Genomic DNA, 15,890 nt, shown 5'->3' on the forward strand with positions numbered 1-15,890 from the left:
ACAGTATACTTCTACGTTTGAAAAACGTGTCCAAAATGGTGACCAACGAATACTAGCAATGCATTGTGGTATATAACCGGAAAAAATGCTGGGTTCGATATTTTCTCAACGTATGCGTTTATTAATGTTGTCGATATTATGGTTGAAATTTAACATTGATAATACATCGCGGCTATGTGCCCCCTGCTATGAGCTGATGTGCAATTTTAACGCAGTAAGGATCGGTCACTGTTGTATGGTATTATATATAATGACATTATGGAATAGGATGGGGACAGGCCTGGCATCACGGGGGGAGGGGGGAATGTCGCCCCTTCAGTTTTGGGCAAAAAGATTTACCTAACTTAATTTGCGCCCTAAAAAAATAGTTGTACTTTGTCAATGGTCAGACAACACTAAATGACACGAACAGTCACTCAGTCTGTTTGATGGGCAGGAGGGCTATCCGTCCAGGAACTGCACATATCAGTGTCATTATTGAGTGTCAACATTACGATCCCGTTTGCTCAGGTGGACCGATTCCTTGCAGTAGTTTATCATTATACTTAAAATCGTTATATAACTAGGACTAGTTATAGCAGTCTGTGCTTTCTGTTGGTTTTACAACATTTTTTTCTTAACGATTCAGAACGTCTATGTAGCTGCAAAAATGAACGCTTATGGTACTTTTCGCTCCAGGCAACACAAACCGTGAGAGTGACGAAAAATGTGAAACTGAACTTCATCGCAAATACCAGATTGCTAGTCATTATCTTCTATCATGAAGCACTAATCAATGGCATAGCTGCAAGATTTCATTTGGGTAGCTGCACCGTACAGCTCCGTTTCAACCGAAATATCACTCCCCCCTCAGAATTTCAGACGCCCCCCTACAGATTTTTCACCGGGCACCACGCAGTGATGGGGGACGGGGTGTCCAGGAAATGGTATCAACTTTTGTCAAGAAAATAAAAATAGAAACTCTATAGGCACTCAAACATTTTACTGTTTTTTTTTCAGGCAGGTGGCAAGACCCCCTCAGCAAAACCCTTGTATGCCAAGCTGTGGGCATTGATTCGTCGAATATACGTATATTCACGGCGAAAATACGGCTATACGTATATATACGTCGCCTCGACGTATAATCAACGTCGAATTGCAACCGTAAAATCGACGACATTAATAAACGCATATATAACGTCGAAAACACATCTAACACAGTGCCTGAGGCTTTTTACAGTATGTATCGTGTGTGCCGCAACTAGGAGTATACGGCACTCTGCACAGTGTACGAAGTAAATTATTTTCGCAGTAATTAATTTACACGTGTATAATAAATATAGTAATAAATATAATAAATTAACTTCGCACACTGTGCTTTGATATGGATGTTCATTTGAAGGATTTGAGGAAACTATCAAGGATCTCAGAACAACCAAAGATACATTTGGGCATCTGCTATTGGTAAAGATTAATGAATACAGTAAGTGTGAAGTTTGCACACACACGAGAGAAAAAAAAAACGTTTTAATTCACTTCATTAAACTGACGGTGTGTATAGCAGAGGATGGTTTCGATCCATCGATCCTGGGTTATGGGCCCAGCACGCTTCCGCTGCGCCACTCTGCTGACAGCTGTCATGGTGTGATTCAACACAACTGCTCTATCTTTGCTTTCTAAAAGTGCGCCCAAGATGAAAAGTCTAAAAGGTAAACGCAGACGTCACTTTGAGCACTTGGTCTTTTATAGTACAAATATCACACGCTGCACTACATGGGCGTGTCTTCAAGATCGTTGTGAACCAAAGCTTCTGCTTTCCAAGGCAACTGATTCTTTCGTTGTTAATTCCCAAATCTTCAATGAGAATCAGTGAAATGAAAACCAAACACATGTACACACTCGCGTCCTAGCGTGAAAGAAAAAAGATGGAAGCATTTGAGAAATAACAAGAGTAGTCTGAACAGCTCCAGCCTGTCAACTGCTCTACAAAGTGATCGCTACCTCCACACCCAGTTTATAACACTGAAAATGATTCAGGAAGCATAGCAAAGGTCTAAAACCAGCGGTTGAAAAGCATCTTGATACGTAAAATGACAATTTCTCAAAAGTAATATCTTCATCTTTGAAATATTGTCATCCATATATTTTCGTTTTTCTATTTTTTACATATCACGCTTTTGAGAAATAAACTGTCTTGTAATGAAGGCTGCATTAGAAAATGTGTAACTAGCTTTGTTCAATTAAAACCGGCACATCCCAGTGGGCAAAAGATGTAGAATATACGACTATTAAACCCATACCTTTTAAATTGTAATCAACAAATGGCTAATCATCATAAAAAAACACAACTAGTAAACTTTAGTTACAAATTCTAGTAACATGGCAATATATATATAGTAATGACAAACACAAACTAATTACATGAACACGCTAATATTTGACTCAAAACCACATTTCGATTCAAATATAAATTAAAAAATTTACAACTTCTATATTTCCACGAAAATATTATTAATGTATCACAAACGCTACTTTCTAAAAAAGACAGAATTAAACTGTTTGTTTTGTGTCTCATGGTGATCCTCCTCTCGATATGAATGAAATGTTTAATATGATCCCTCGAGAAAAAAAAAGAGGCCATTTCCGCCTGGAATGATTGATGCCCCATCAAACATTTTGTAATATCCCCGGAAGTTCATACAGTAGAATCCTGGTTCGTGGGTAAACAAGACTAAGGAAACGAGTTGGAAACTTGATGTCGAACTGGGATTTAGATCACCTGAAACATTACGCTACATTGGGCAGTATGTGCCAGAGAGTGGCTTTTTCACTCAGATGTTGATCAAAAGCTCAAGCAGAGGCTTTTGTTCCGAATTTAGCTCAGGTCTGATTTTCTTGTTTTGGCCAAGATCTGAACTTTGAATTCAGCGACTACTTGGTCTGCTTTGTAATTCAAATATAGATACAAATGTCACGGTTTTTTTGTAGATATAAAGGTGTTCTCTGTTTTCAAAGGATAGGTACTTAATTGGCTTTATGATTTGGTTTTGATTTTGTATCGTTGTGTTATTAAGTTTGTGCTTTTTGTGTTTTTAACGTATCATGAACTTATTTTTGAAACAAATGCTGACAAAGGCAAACATGGCACACATCTGTTTATAGCAGCGGTGGATTGTGCATTTTTTTAAGTACAATCTACTGTGCACTTTTGAGAGTATAATAGGTTCGATATAAAGTGGCAAAAATATTGTAGCATTTGCAGGTTCTTTTTCAGAACTAAAGATAGTGGAGACGCGATTAACCAAGCACTGACTTTATTTAACAACCACACCAAAAACCAAACACAGGATCAACACACACATGTGGAGACTGACGAACACGTACACACATTTAGGGTGGTAATTACCTAACAACACACTATACTTTTACAGGACTACACAGGGCACTAGAATTACTAGGACATTATTTACACAGGTAGGGTCAGCCGCTGGTCATCGTGCTGACCCTCAGACTCTCCCCGGCTACCACTCCCAGTATGCCCAGCGGTACTACGAGCGCCTAGGGGCGCTTCCTCCTTACCACCAGGCGAGGGCGTTACACTGCCCCCACCTGAAGCGTCTGGCGTCTCGCCGACGTCGAACACCCCCCTCAGGCTGTACTCGTATTCGGCCAACTGCTGCGGAACCCTGCGTGAGCGGCCGCTGCGCCGCGGTGACGGCTGGCGATCCACGGACGCCCCACTATCGGCTGGCTCCGGCCCCGGCTGCTCCTCTGGAGCCTACCCACACGGCTCCTCCTCCCGGGCCCGGTAGGGGGCCAGGCGGTCTCGGTGCAGGACCACCACTCTCCCCCGTGTTCGCACCCGGACACGGTAGCAGACCTCGCCCACCACCCCGAGTACCTCAGCGGGCCCCTCCCAAGACGGCGCCATCTTAGGGCTGAGGCCTTTGCGGCGGCGCGGGTTGTACACTCAAACCGAGTCCCCGGGCTGGAAGGCAGGCCCCCTGCAGCGCAGGTCGTAGTACCGCTTCTGCCGGACCCCCGCCTGTGTCAGGTGGGTCCTACAAAACTGTGCACTCGCTGCATCCGCTGCCACAGGTCCCACTCGTAGTCCGGTCCAGCCGGTGGTGCCGACCCGTCTCCGGGCGGCGGGCCGAAGACCAGGTCCACCGGGGTTCGCATTTCCCGGCCCAGCATGAGCGAGGCCGGGGTGCACCCGGTGGATTCCTGGACCGCGGTCCTATACGCCCAGAGCGCAAGGGGGAGGTGGCGGTCCCAGTCCCGTTGGTGCCGGGACACCAGGCTGGCGAGCGTCCGATTAAACCGCTCCACCAACCCGTCGCTCTGGGGATGCAGCGGTGTGGTCCGCGTCTTAGTGATCCCCAGGCGCTGGCACACTCTGGCGAAGACCTGGGACTCGAAGTTACGCCCCTGGTCACTGTGTAACTCCTCCGGCACCCCCAGCCTGGCAAACATCCCCTCCAGTAGTGCATCAGCCACCGTGGGGGCACTCTGGTCCGGGAGGGCGTAGGCCTCCGGCCACTTCGTAAAATAATCCATGGCCACCAAGACGTAGCGGTTCCCGGCCTCGGTGCGCCGAAACGGGCCCAAAACTTCCACCCCCACCCGCTCCATAGGAGCCCCCACCTGGTGTTGTTGGAGGGGGGCCCGAGAGCGCTCGGGGGGACCCTTCTGCGCCACGCACACCGCACACGTTCGGCAGTACCGCTGCACGTCTCTGTGGCAATGGCCTCGGAGACGCTGCAGGGTTTTTTTACCGCCGAAGTGCCCCACGCCCGGCTGGCCGTGCACCGCGGCCTCACAGGGGCGCCGCGAGAGAGCGAGACCCCGCACGGTGCACGACAGTGAAGTCGTACTCCTGCAGGATCTCTATCCATCGCGCCATCTGCCCCTTCGGCTCCTTAAAATGGAGCAGCCAGGTGAGGGACACATGGTCGGACCTCAGCCGGAACCGGGTCCCGAACAGGTACGGCCTGAAGTGGTGGACCGCCGCCATCACCGCCAGAACCTCTTGACGGGTCACTCAGTAGTTCCGTTCAGCCCTAGTCAAAGCCCGACTATAGTAGGCCACTACGCGCTCCCCATCCGGCCCCTCCTGCGCCAACACCGCACCCACCCCCGAGTCACTCGCGTCGGTGTCGAGAACATACGGCAACCGCGGGTCGGGGTAGGCCAGCACGGGGGCCACCACCAGAGCTTCACCGGCCGAAGGCAGTCTCACAGCCCGAGTCCCAGTCGAAACGGCGGCCCTTGTCGGTTAGGCGGTGCAGCGGGGCAGCGATGCTGGCAAAGTCCCGGACGAACCCCAGTACGAGTACGAGGCCAACCCCAGAAAGCAGCGGAGCTCCGTGATGGTGCGTGGAGTCGGCCAGTCCCTCACTGTGGCGACCTTACCTGGGTCCGTAGCCACCCCTCGCGGTCCAACAACATGTCCCAGGAAGCTCACCTCCCACCGCAGGAGCTCGAATTTGCGGGGGTTGAGCCTCAGGCCAGCACGGCGGATGCAGGCCAGCACCGCCTGGAGGTTCGTCAAGGCCTGGTCTAAGCCCCGGGCATGAAGTATCGGATCGTCCAGATACAGCACTGGTTCCGCGGGACAGATGCCAGCACCCTCTCCATCAGCCTCTCGAACGTCGCCGGGGCATTGCACAGGCCAAAAGGCATGACAGTAAACTGCCAGAGGCCCTGGCCGATAGAAAAGGCCGTCTTCGGGCGAGCATCGGGAGCAAGCGGTACCTGCCAGTAGCCGCAGCGGAGGTCCAGGGAGCTGAACCAGATCGACCCAGTGATGTAGTCTAGGGCGTCATCTATCCTCGGCAGGGGGTAGGAATCTTTCCGGGTGACCTCGTTCAGCTTGCGGTAGTTGACGCAGAACCTCCACGAGCCGTCTTTTTTTTTTACCAGTACAGCTGGCGCCGACCACGGGCTCGCGGAGGGCTCAATCACCCCCGCTGCGGCCATCTCCCGGATCTTTTCCTCGGCGGCGGTCCGCTTGGCGTGAACCATGCGTCCCGGTGGGATGCGGATGGGCCGAGCGTCGCTGGTGTTGATCTTATGTTGGACCAGGGCAGTGCGGGTGCAGTCCTCATCTCTCGCCGCAAAGAGATCCTTGTTCTGGGTGAGTAGCTCCTGGAGCCGCAGCAGCTGGTCTTGATCGAGGCCCTCGCAGCTCCGCTGGTAGAGATCCTCAACGGCGCGCCTCGCTTCCACGCAACCTTCGGCCCCCGCCGCCGTCGCCTTGTCTGGCCCCCCGGCTGACTCGGGAGCAGGATCTGGCACGCTCGCTCCCCGGCTCACAGGCCTGGTCTGCCCCGGCGACTGCCGCCGCCACCGCCACTGCCTCTTTTTCTCCCGGCTCCGGCAAGCCCGCGTCCCTCGGCCTTCGCTGGGCCTGCCCTCCACCAGGTGCAGTCGCTCCCCCTGCCACACCAACTCCTGCCGGCTCAAGTCCAAACTGGCCCCCACTCGCTGCAGTAGGTCCAGCCCCAGAATGCAGTCCTCCTGGATGGGTGCGAGGTAGCAGGGGTGGCGCACCGTCGCTGCACCTAGACGGAAGGCAAGCACCTGTTTCCCCCGGACTGCAGCGAGCTGTCCCGTCACGGTCCTTAGCCGCAGGCTGGAGGCCTCCCATCCTGGGGGGTTGGTGCCCTCGGTGTCGGGGAGGACGCCCGGACGGAGTAGGGTTACCGATGAACCGGTGTCGAGTAGGGCCAGGCAGGGTTGGTCCTCGATTTTGCAGTGGAGGTACAGGCCCCGGCTACAGCCGACTCGCCCCACGGTGGCGTGAGGGGCACCGGTCTTAACATCGCTCTCCGGAGCGGGGGTTGAGGTGTTCGAGGGGCGGCCTTCCCCACGCTGAGCCGCCCCGTTCCCGTTTCCTGACGCCGATCGAGGAGTGCGAGGTTCGGTGTCCCCTCTTCCCGCAGCGGTTGCCCGGGCTGGCTCCTCTTCCCCCTCGCTGGATCCCTCCGTCGCCGTCTCGGTCAGCCGGCAGGGCGCACTGCGTCTGCTGGCACTTCCAGTCACCCCGAACACAGCCTCAGCCCGTGTAGCAAGGGCCAAGGCCTGCTCCAGCGATGTTGGCGCGGCCAGCTGCACGTGGCGCCGCAGCTCCTCGGGTGAGAGGGCCTTGAGAAAAGCCTGGAGAGCCATCTCCCATGTTGGGGAAATCCCTATTCCTTCACTGCCATCCAAAATTGTGGCATACACCAAATGTATATATATAGTCTATATAAATTGCTACAATTTTCCATTTAGCATATTTACAAGTTTCAATTAAATATTTTCATTCGGTCTGCTAGTTCTACACCAGATTATTCACAGTTTATACAGCCAGGCAGGTAGCCTGCACAACACATAAACACGGCCCCTTGGCCACTGCATCAAGGGGTCCTGAATAATAATAACCCACCAGACGATGCCTATCTCCATGCTCCTGCACCAGCACAACGGCTCACAACCCATTTCTTTCACTTACAGACAAATTACATACAGATGATCAGTCTGAGGGAATCCAGTCCAGGGCCAGTGCCTGCAAGAAAGCTTGTCTCAAAACATCAAAAACGGTTTCTGCTGCAGGGGTCAAGGCAATTTTGTCTTTAGACTGCACTACCCCCCTTAAACCAATACGTCACTAGACAAGCTCGTTCTGAGAAGGCATTCACCCTGGCTTTATCATGTAGTTGATTTTATACTCCTTTTTTTCCTCTTTAGATCCAATACTTGGAGTAGCCCGGCCTTATGGATTCCCTCATTAGGTAAAACAATCACAATATCACATAACTCTATTGAGTTAGTTTACATAAATGCTATTTCATGCAGTAATTCCTTATAAAATGCTGCAGTCTGGGCCTAAAATAGGTCTGGGGTGTCCCCCACCCACATCAGTAGTTGAAACTGTACATCTTTTCCCAAGCAGACTGTGACAGCTTATATTTGCTTTAAACACAACCCTTGCACCCCTTCTCCTGTAGCCTCCTGTTACCCGTTAGAAAACTTTATATCACATCTTTATGCTGTTTTAGTCTAAAAACAGGACAGCTGTGCTCCTGTGTCCCCCAGTTACTGCACACTGTAAGATTATTTCACTTTTATTTAAATCCTGAGATAAATTCAGGAAGGCTACAGAGGGGTTTACTAGATTAAAACTGTTAGTTCACGCACGGCTCTCGTTTCAGCTTCTGACATGTTCTTTAATTGTGAAATCAAGCCTCTTTCTTACAATTTCTCCCCAAAACACCTTTTTTTAGTAACTGCACTATTAGCTTATTAGTAGTTTTGTCTTTGGGGTTTTATATCTCGGTATAACATTAAGTCGCACAATAATTTGGACAAACTGGCGGCACCCTTTTCTCCTCTTTGGGAGTCTTTTTACCTCCCATTTGCAGCGCTCGCACTTCTGCATGCATGCTTCGCGAGTTATTAAATCAAATCTGTCTCCGCTGTCCGTAATATCAGGAAAGCATAGTTGTACATTCTTGGCAACATCATCACTAATTCCCACCCTTCTCCTAGATTCTCTCTTAAGGCGTTCTATTTCTTTTTTTGCTGTTTCTTTTTCTGCATATATAACTTCGTTTCGTTCAGCCATTGCTTTTAGCTTTTCCATCAGAGATTTTTGCGTCTCATCTATGATATTCTGTTGAATTCTCAAATATTCCTCTAAATATTGTTTATTTTTATCCAAATGTTCATACACTTTTCTACATTCCTGTTCAGCCTAAATTCCGTCTGACATATTTCTTTTAAGTTTCACTTTGGATTAATCAAACTTTTTTTTTTCTTCACACCAAACCATTTACATGTCTCCCACGCGCCCCGCGGAACCCCCCAGTCGAGACAAACTGACGAACTATCACAATTCGGGAACACGGACCAGGTTCCAAATCCTGGCTTTAAACACACAGTTGAATCGAGTTACCATTTTCGGCTCTTCTGCGAGTACAGTTCTAGTTACTACCTTCAGCCATACTGCAGTCGTGTACCAGGATGCAACACCTGGATTGTTTCGCACGGGCAGGGCGAGACGCTATTCCTTCAGCTATCTCTTTTTTTCTACCCCACCTTCACAATACAGGCATCTAAAAACACATACACCATCAACTCATTTTTCTGTTGTACTTGCTTCAGCACCACAGCAACATGGAGAGGACAAGGGACTTTTTAGAAAAGAGGAGTCCTTACCTCTTTTTAGAAGCGGCCGCCTAACTTTTCCTCTCCATGTCCGTGTGGTTTAATTTAGATGGATACTTCTTCATCATTTGGGTCACGTATCCGCCAATCTGCCTCCTCCTTTTTAGAGGACGTTGTAAACCTTTAGGAACAATATAATCTAGCAACAAGGTTATGTCACTGTAATTAGGCTTAAGACAATCAAGAACAAGGCTTGCCTTTCTTCGAAATTCTTTACGGTCATCAGGCAATTTAGGAAAAGACTTAATTAATGCAAATAATTCACTAGGAGACCAATGTCAATGTACATATGCTGGAGTTCCTTCTGGACCTGTAAAAGTGCACATTAGCATTTCACGAACAAGTGAAAAGGCTTTGGCTCCGGACCGCTTTCTAGTTTCGGTGGAGACTTTTTCTTTTTAGAAGGCATGGCCATGACTTTAGCTGCAGCTTGCTGTTCTTTAGTTTCAAGACTAGTCTTTTTTGAAGCTTCCCATTATTTCTGTGATTCCTCTTTCCATTACATAAGTTTTCCAATTCACTTTATTTCCTTTCTTCTCCTTCTCTTCTAAGTTTCCCCTTCTTCAGGAAACTTCTTTTTCCTAATTCAACTTTCCTCTGTCCATTCTGATTCACTTACAAAGATCCTTCATAGTTATGGGCCCCTAATTATCATATATAAATTATGTGCAAGTTCCCTTACACCTATTACCCTAGCTTTACAGTTCATGAACATAAAACATTTTTTTTACTCTAACCCAGGCTATAATTGTTTCTCTGAATTTGTCGTACATGTACTTTTGCTGGACTGCTCGGTCCCTTTTTCATCTTTGAATTTTAATTTCCCATTTTTACCGATCGGTGCCTTACTTAGAACCTTATCACATCAACTACTCCGCAGAGCAAAAACCACACGTCTGTGTTAAGATAAGTTCTTTATATGAGTCCCAGACTCATCAAACCCGCGTGAGAACACCCCTGTGGCTCGCTTCTCAAACTATTAATTTTTAATGATCACTTACTGGCGTCAGACAGCTGCCAATTCTCCAGACGCGTCTCTGGAAGGATAAACAATTTATCCTTCGAGGTTCGTCCAATTTTGCTAAAATTGTCAGGGTCCGGATGGAGTTTCAGCAGCCGTTCGCGTTCAGGTTTCTGATCCCGGACAAGCCCCCAAATTGTCATGGAACTATCAAGGAAGCCACAAGAGAGAGTTCTCACCTGAGTAAGGTCTTTATTTCAATATTGCAAGCCCTGCTGCCACTTCGCAAAGTGCAACCAGAGACTCAATTTGTTACAAGCAGTACAGGGTTTTTAAAAGACGTTGCGCTGTAAAAAAGCTCAGCGCTTTGTCCCTTCTAAAAGTTCCCCTTTCCCTAAGAGAAAACAGATTACATCAAAAAGCGAGAGAAGAAGCACTAGATTTGTTATTCAAAGCTAATCAGTTACTTTCAGCTAATTCTAACGACCCAGACAGCATATATTGTTTTGGTACATTGTCTTCTAAAGTAACCTAAACAGTGTACTTTGTTGATGCACTGTTTCCTAAAATTCTGCACGTACTGTAGCACAGCATTTACATCCTTGAAATATATTATATTAATGCACCAATATATTTTTTGCAAAGCTCTCTACATTTTAAGAAACAATTTACTTATTAGATTTCCACTTCAAGACTTGTTCGGCTGGCGTTCGGGGAGTCGCGTTTATTTAGAATTGTATTGAGATTGTTTTCCACCGAGCTCAGATGTCAAAGCACAGCAGCAGCTCTCCACAGCGATCCTCTATAGCGCCCTTTCTCCCGCAGCTCCGTCCTCATTGGAAGGAAGCAAGAGTGAAAGGCTGAAGTGAAATAGAGCGGGGACGAAGGCAGTGAAGAAAGAGAATGTGGGAAGAAGAGAAAAACGCAAGGGAAAAAAAGCAGCGTCATAAAAGAGGTGACGGAGCTGTCCTCTCAATAAGAAGGGTGCAAGCGAGCCTTGCTCTCGCTTACGGCCACACCCCCTTGAGCACACCTGATCTTGTCTGATTTCGGAAGCTAAACAGGGATGGGCCTGGTTAGTACTTGGATGAGAGACGTCCTTGGAATACCAGGTGCTGTAAGCTTTTAAGCGTAGGAGGCGCCCTATCCCCGCTCGCTCGCTCGCTCATTCCCTTGTTCACACGTGCAGTGCGGCTTGTCCGTCTGTTTATTTGTCAGCTTTGGCGAGACACGGGTGCTTGTGTATTAGCGTGAGCATTTTTTATTCTATTCTCAGTGAAGAGAGAGAACGTGGAAGAAGAGAAAAACGCAAGGGAAAAAAAGCAGCGTCGTAAAAGAGGTGACGGAGTTGTCCTCTCTATAAGAAGGAGAAGAAGAAGAGGAACAGAGGATTTGTTTGTCTTAAGTAAGACTTTGATTTTTGTGGTTTTTTGGTGTTTTTGGTTGATTTTTGAAGCCCTCCCCTTCAGCCTAGCTCTGTTTGGGGAGGGGAGAGACTTTTGGGGTTTTTTTGTTGCTTTTTTGTTGCTTTCTGAGTCCTGTTTGTGTTTTAATGGAAGGAAAAAACATGGAGGCAGAGAATGTTATTGTAGTGGAGGAGGAGAGTGGTGTAGGAAAGAGAAGGATTAGGAATTCGGACCGACTCCCCCGGCGGGTTTTTGCAAGGGTGCATACTTTTGTGGTGGATGTGAGCAGTGTGGAGAAACCGTGGCGTGGAGATAATAGCGGGTGCTATTATCGCAGCGGTGCACGGCGTCTGTGGGGAGGGCTCTCTTTTTGCCTGCCGCCCCCAGACGCCAAAAGAGTTTGAACTGACTCTGGACTCAAAGGAACATGCAGACACGGTGACTGTGGGGCTGGATGTGCAGGCCACACCCTGCTACTGCCACTGGCTGGAGCGGAAGGAGGTAGTGGTGTCCTTCCTCCACCTCCCGGCATATATCTCAGATTAGACTATCAAGGAGAAGCTGAGTAGCTGGGGGGTGAGAGTGATTTCGGACATCAGGATGCGCCACTACCCCGGGACCACCATTGCTGATGGCACGAGGTTTGTTCGGATTCGCTTTCCCGAGCATGAAGCCTCGTTGCCATACAGCACCCGCTTCGCCACGGCAGAGGGGGGGCAGTACTTCAGGGTCCTCCACGACCAGCAACAAAGGGTGTGTCATGTCTGCCTGGACTCGGGGCACATCGCCAAGGACTGCTCCGAGTTCCTCTGCTATGACTGCAGACAGCCTGGCCACCGCGCCAGGAACTGCACCGCTGCCAAGTGCCCGGACTGCCTCCATGCGCTCATGAGCTGCAACTGCGAGCCGGAGCCGGAAGATCCAGCCGGAGCAGGAGCAGCTGCCCGCAACGCTGAAGGGGTTGAAGATGGACTACGGGTGGCCGCTGCAGCTGAGCATGGAGAGTTGCCAGCAGCGGCGCCCCAGGACCCCAGTGAGCCAGCAACGCCCCAGCCGGTGATGGGGGAGAGGCAGAGGGAGGCCCCTCCAATCTTGGGTACAGTGCAGCAGAAAGGAGCCGGGGACCAGCCAGCATCTCCACCAGCAGGGGCGCCCCGTTGCCCTAACAATCCTGCTGCATCCCACTCTGTGCCGCAAGAGAAGCAGAGGGAGGTTGCTCCACAACATGCGGCGGTGCAGCGTGGTGCAGCTGAGATCCTACGGGCACCACCACCACCAGAGGCGGCCCCTCAGCGTACCAGTGGGCTTATGACACCCCAGCCTGTGCAGGGAGAGAGGCAGAGGGAGGAGGCGACGGCACCAGCACCACCACCACCATCACCGTCAGCGGTTCCCCAGCTTACCGGTGAGCCAGCAGGGCCTTCTTCTGGGCCAGGGGATGAGAAGCCTGCTGGGGTCAGCAAAGGCACTGCTGCGAGGCGTGTGACCAAGCAGCAGCGGCAACGGCGACAAGACCCTGGCAAGGTGGACATAGGCCCAAACGAAGAGATGCCCGAGGACCCAGAGGAGCCTGAGGGGAAGCGCCCAGTTGCCCTGCAGTGGCCACAAGACACCCTGCCAGGTGAGGGAGCCTCTTCAATACTCTGGCAGGCACCGTTGGCAGAGACTGAGGAAGGGGAGTTGGATATGGTCGTGGGAGGAGAGGTAGGGGAAGTGGTGGAAGAAGGAATGGAGGATGGGTGTCTTGAGATGGATGGGGCAGGGACAGAGGAGGGGGAATTACTGAGCATGGAGATGGAGGGGGAAGGGGAGGTGGTGGAGATGGATGGGGTGGAGAGGGAGGACAGGGAGGAGGGGGAGGGGAGTGGGCAAGCCGGGGTACAACCGCCTGGGCCCTCGAAGGCCGGGATCCAGTGGCACCACGTCAGGCCTCAGCCCAACCTCAAGCCCAGTTCAAGAGTTGTCCGCAGACCCATCCCTGATGTCTCTGCGGTGGCGGAGACAGGAGGTGGGGAGGAAGCAGCAAGTGTTGGCAATGAGAATGTGGCAGAAAGGGCGGGGAAACTGTTGTGAGGACCGGAGAATTAACTTCACTCTTATGGCCATATACGTGATGGCATCTTTCGCCTCTTTAAATGCCAACGGGCTGAGGGACAGAGCGAAGCTGGGGGCAGTGTTAGCTCTGCTGGGGAGGATGGATGTTGTCTGCCTCCAGGAGACCTTCTGGGACGAGGAGTGTGTCCGAAAGGTGCGAGCACAGTGGGACTGGGAGCTGTTTTACAGCAATGCCTCCGGCCTGTGCAGGAGGGGGGGTGGCCGTGCTGGTGAGGAGGGGAGTGTACGAGAGCGTAAGGCTCCTGCACCGCGACACGGACGGCCGGCTCCTGCAGGTCTGTCTCGGGTTTCTGGGACAGTCCGTGTTGCTGAGCAACATCTACGCCCCCAATGGGGAAGCTGAGCGGCTCGCCTTCTTCAAGCAGCCAGGGCTGGTCGTCGGAGATTTTAACTGTGCACTGAGTGCACTCGATGTCGCGGTTGGGATGACCTTTAAGAGCAGCGCTGCTCGCAGCTTCCTGGAGCGCAGTGCGGAGGCTCATGGGTTTGTGGATGCGTGGTGTCAGGCTTATGGTGTGCGGAGGGACTTTTTTCGGCGGCAGGTCGTTGAAGGTGTCTTGAGACAGAGCCGGATCGACCTGTTGCTGGGGCACATGAGTCTCTTCCCGTGCCTGAGCCGGATGCGGTATGTGTTCACGACCCTGAGCGACCATGCTGTGCTTCACTTCTCTGTAGCAGGGGCACAGGAGGACCGGGGCCCCGGCCCCTGGTGCTTTAATAACGCGCTCCTGGGGGAGGCTTCATTGTGTCAGGGCATAGAAGACCTAATCCGGCAGCAGCTGCAGTGTCCCCTGTATAGGTCAGAAAAGCTGGTCAGGTGGGATAATCTCAAGTACGGCATCAAAGAGTTCAGTATCTCGTATGGCCTGTCCCGGGGGCGGGAGAAGGCCAGGCGGGAGAGACAGCTTCGGGCTCGGATCACCTCAGAGCTCGGGCTCCTGGCAGATCACGGCGGGGGCTGCGAGCTCTTGCTGGAGCTGAGGGGTGAGCTGCAAGCCCTGGAGGAGGAGAAGTGGAGAGGAGCCAGGGTGCGCAGCAGATCCCAGTATCTTGCCAAGGGCGAGAAGAGCACGAGGTTCTTCTTCGGCCTGGAGCAGGAGAGGCAGCGCAGCTCCTTCATTGAGGAGCTGGTGGGAGAGGACGGTGTGCGGCTCCCTGCCCCCGAGGCCGTTAGGAATGAGGTGTTTTCTTTTTATAGTGCCTTGTTCTGGTCCGAAGGGGTGGATGAGCAGCAGACCCGGGCCATGCTGGCTGAGGTGAGTACCCGCCTGTCACAGAGCGATCGTGAGCTCTGTGACAGTGCACTGAGCTTGGAGGAAGTGCTTGAAGCACTTCGGGGCTTGTCTCCTAACAAGAGCCCTGGGTGGGATGGGCTCTCCTCCAAGCTCTACAGACACTTCCAGCAGTCCCTGGGGCCCCTCCTTCTGGAGTTGTTCCAGGAGATTGCCAGGACCGGCGCTCTGACCCCATCTATGAGAAGGGGGGTGATCTCTCTTGTCTACAAAAAGCAGGGGGATCCCTCCCTTTTGAAAAACTTTCACCCGATCAGCCTGTTGAACACGGACTATAAGATCCTAACTCGTGTTCTCTCCCTCAGGCTCGGGAAGGTTCTGCCCAGGATCCTGTCGCCTTCGCAGACCTACTGCCTCAAGTGGAGAGACATTGCGGACACGGTGTGCTCCATCAGAGATGTTGTGGACCTTATGCGGGAGCAGCCGAGGGGTGGATACGTCCTGAAACTGGACCAGGAGAAGGCCTTCGACAGGGTGGAGCATTCCTTCCTGTTTGAGGTCTTGAAGAGCTTTGGCTTTGGCGAGGCCTTCATCTCCAGGGTGAGGCTCGTGTACAAGGGGATCGTGAGCTGTGTCAAGGTGAATGGTTCCCTCACGAGCTTCTTTCCAGTGACCTTGCCTAGGGGCACCGGCACCTCGTTGATATACCAATATGCTGACGACACCACACTGACGTTGGCAGAGGTGGCGGAGATCTCAGCCATTTTGGAGGTGGTGCAGGCCTACTGCGCTGCCTCGGGCGCCAAGGTAAACTTGGAGAAGTCTGAGGTCATGCCGGTGGGGAGGGTTGAGACGGGTCACCTGAAGGTCCTTGGCATCTACATTAACGCTGATGAGCAGGCCACTGGGCTTCTCCTGTGGAAGGAGAAGCTCATTAAGATGAGGGCCAATTAAATTGGCAGCTCTACGAGGCTGGCATATCCA

General features: G+C 51.3%; 1 pseudogene; it reads left to right on the forward strand.

Moving 5' to 3' along the window:
• Window positions 1-11,158: 11,158 nt before the first annotated feature.
• Window positions 11,159-11,277, forward strand: LOC148665772 (5S ribosomal RNA; annotated as a pseudogene).
• Window positions 11,278-15,890: the final 4,613 nt, after the last annotated feature.

Source organism: Lepisosteus platostomus, chromosome 5 (assembly GCF_059453375.1).
Source record: "Lepisosteus platostomus isolate fLepPlt1 chromosome 5, fLepPlt1.hap1, whole genome shotgun sequence".
Taxonomy (NCBI): Eukaryota; Metazoa; Chordata; class Actinopteri; order Semionotiformes; family Lepisosteidae; genus Lepisosteus; species Lepisosteus platostomus.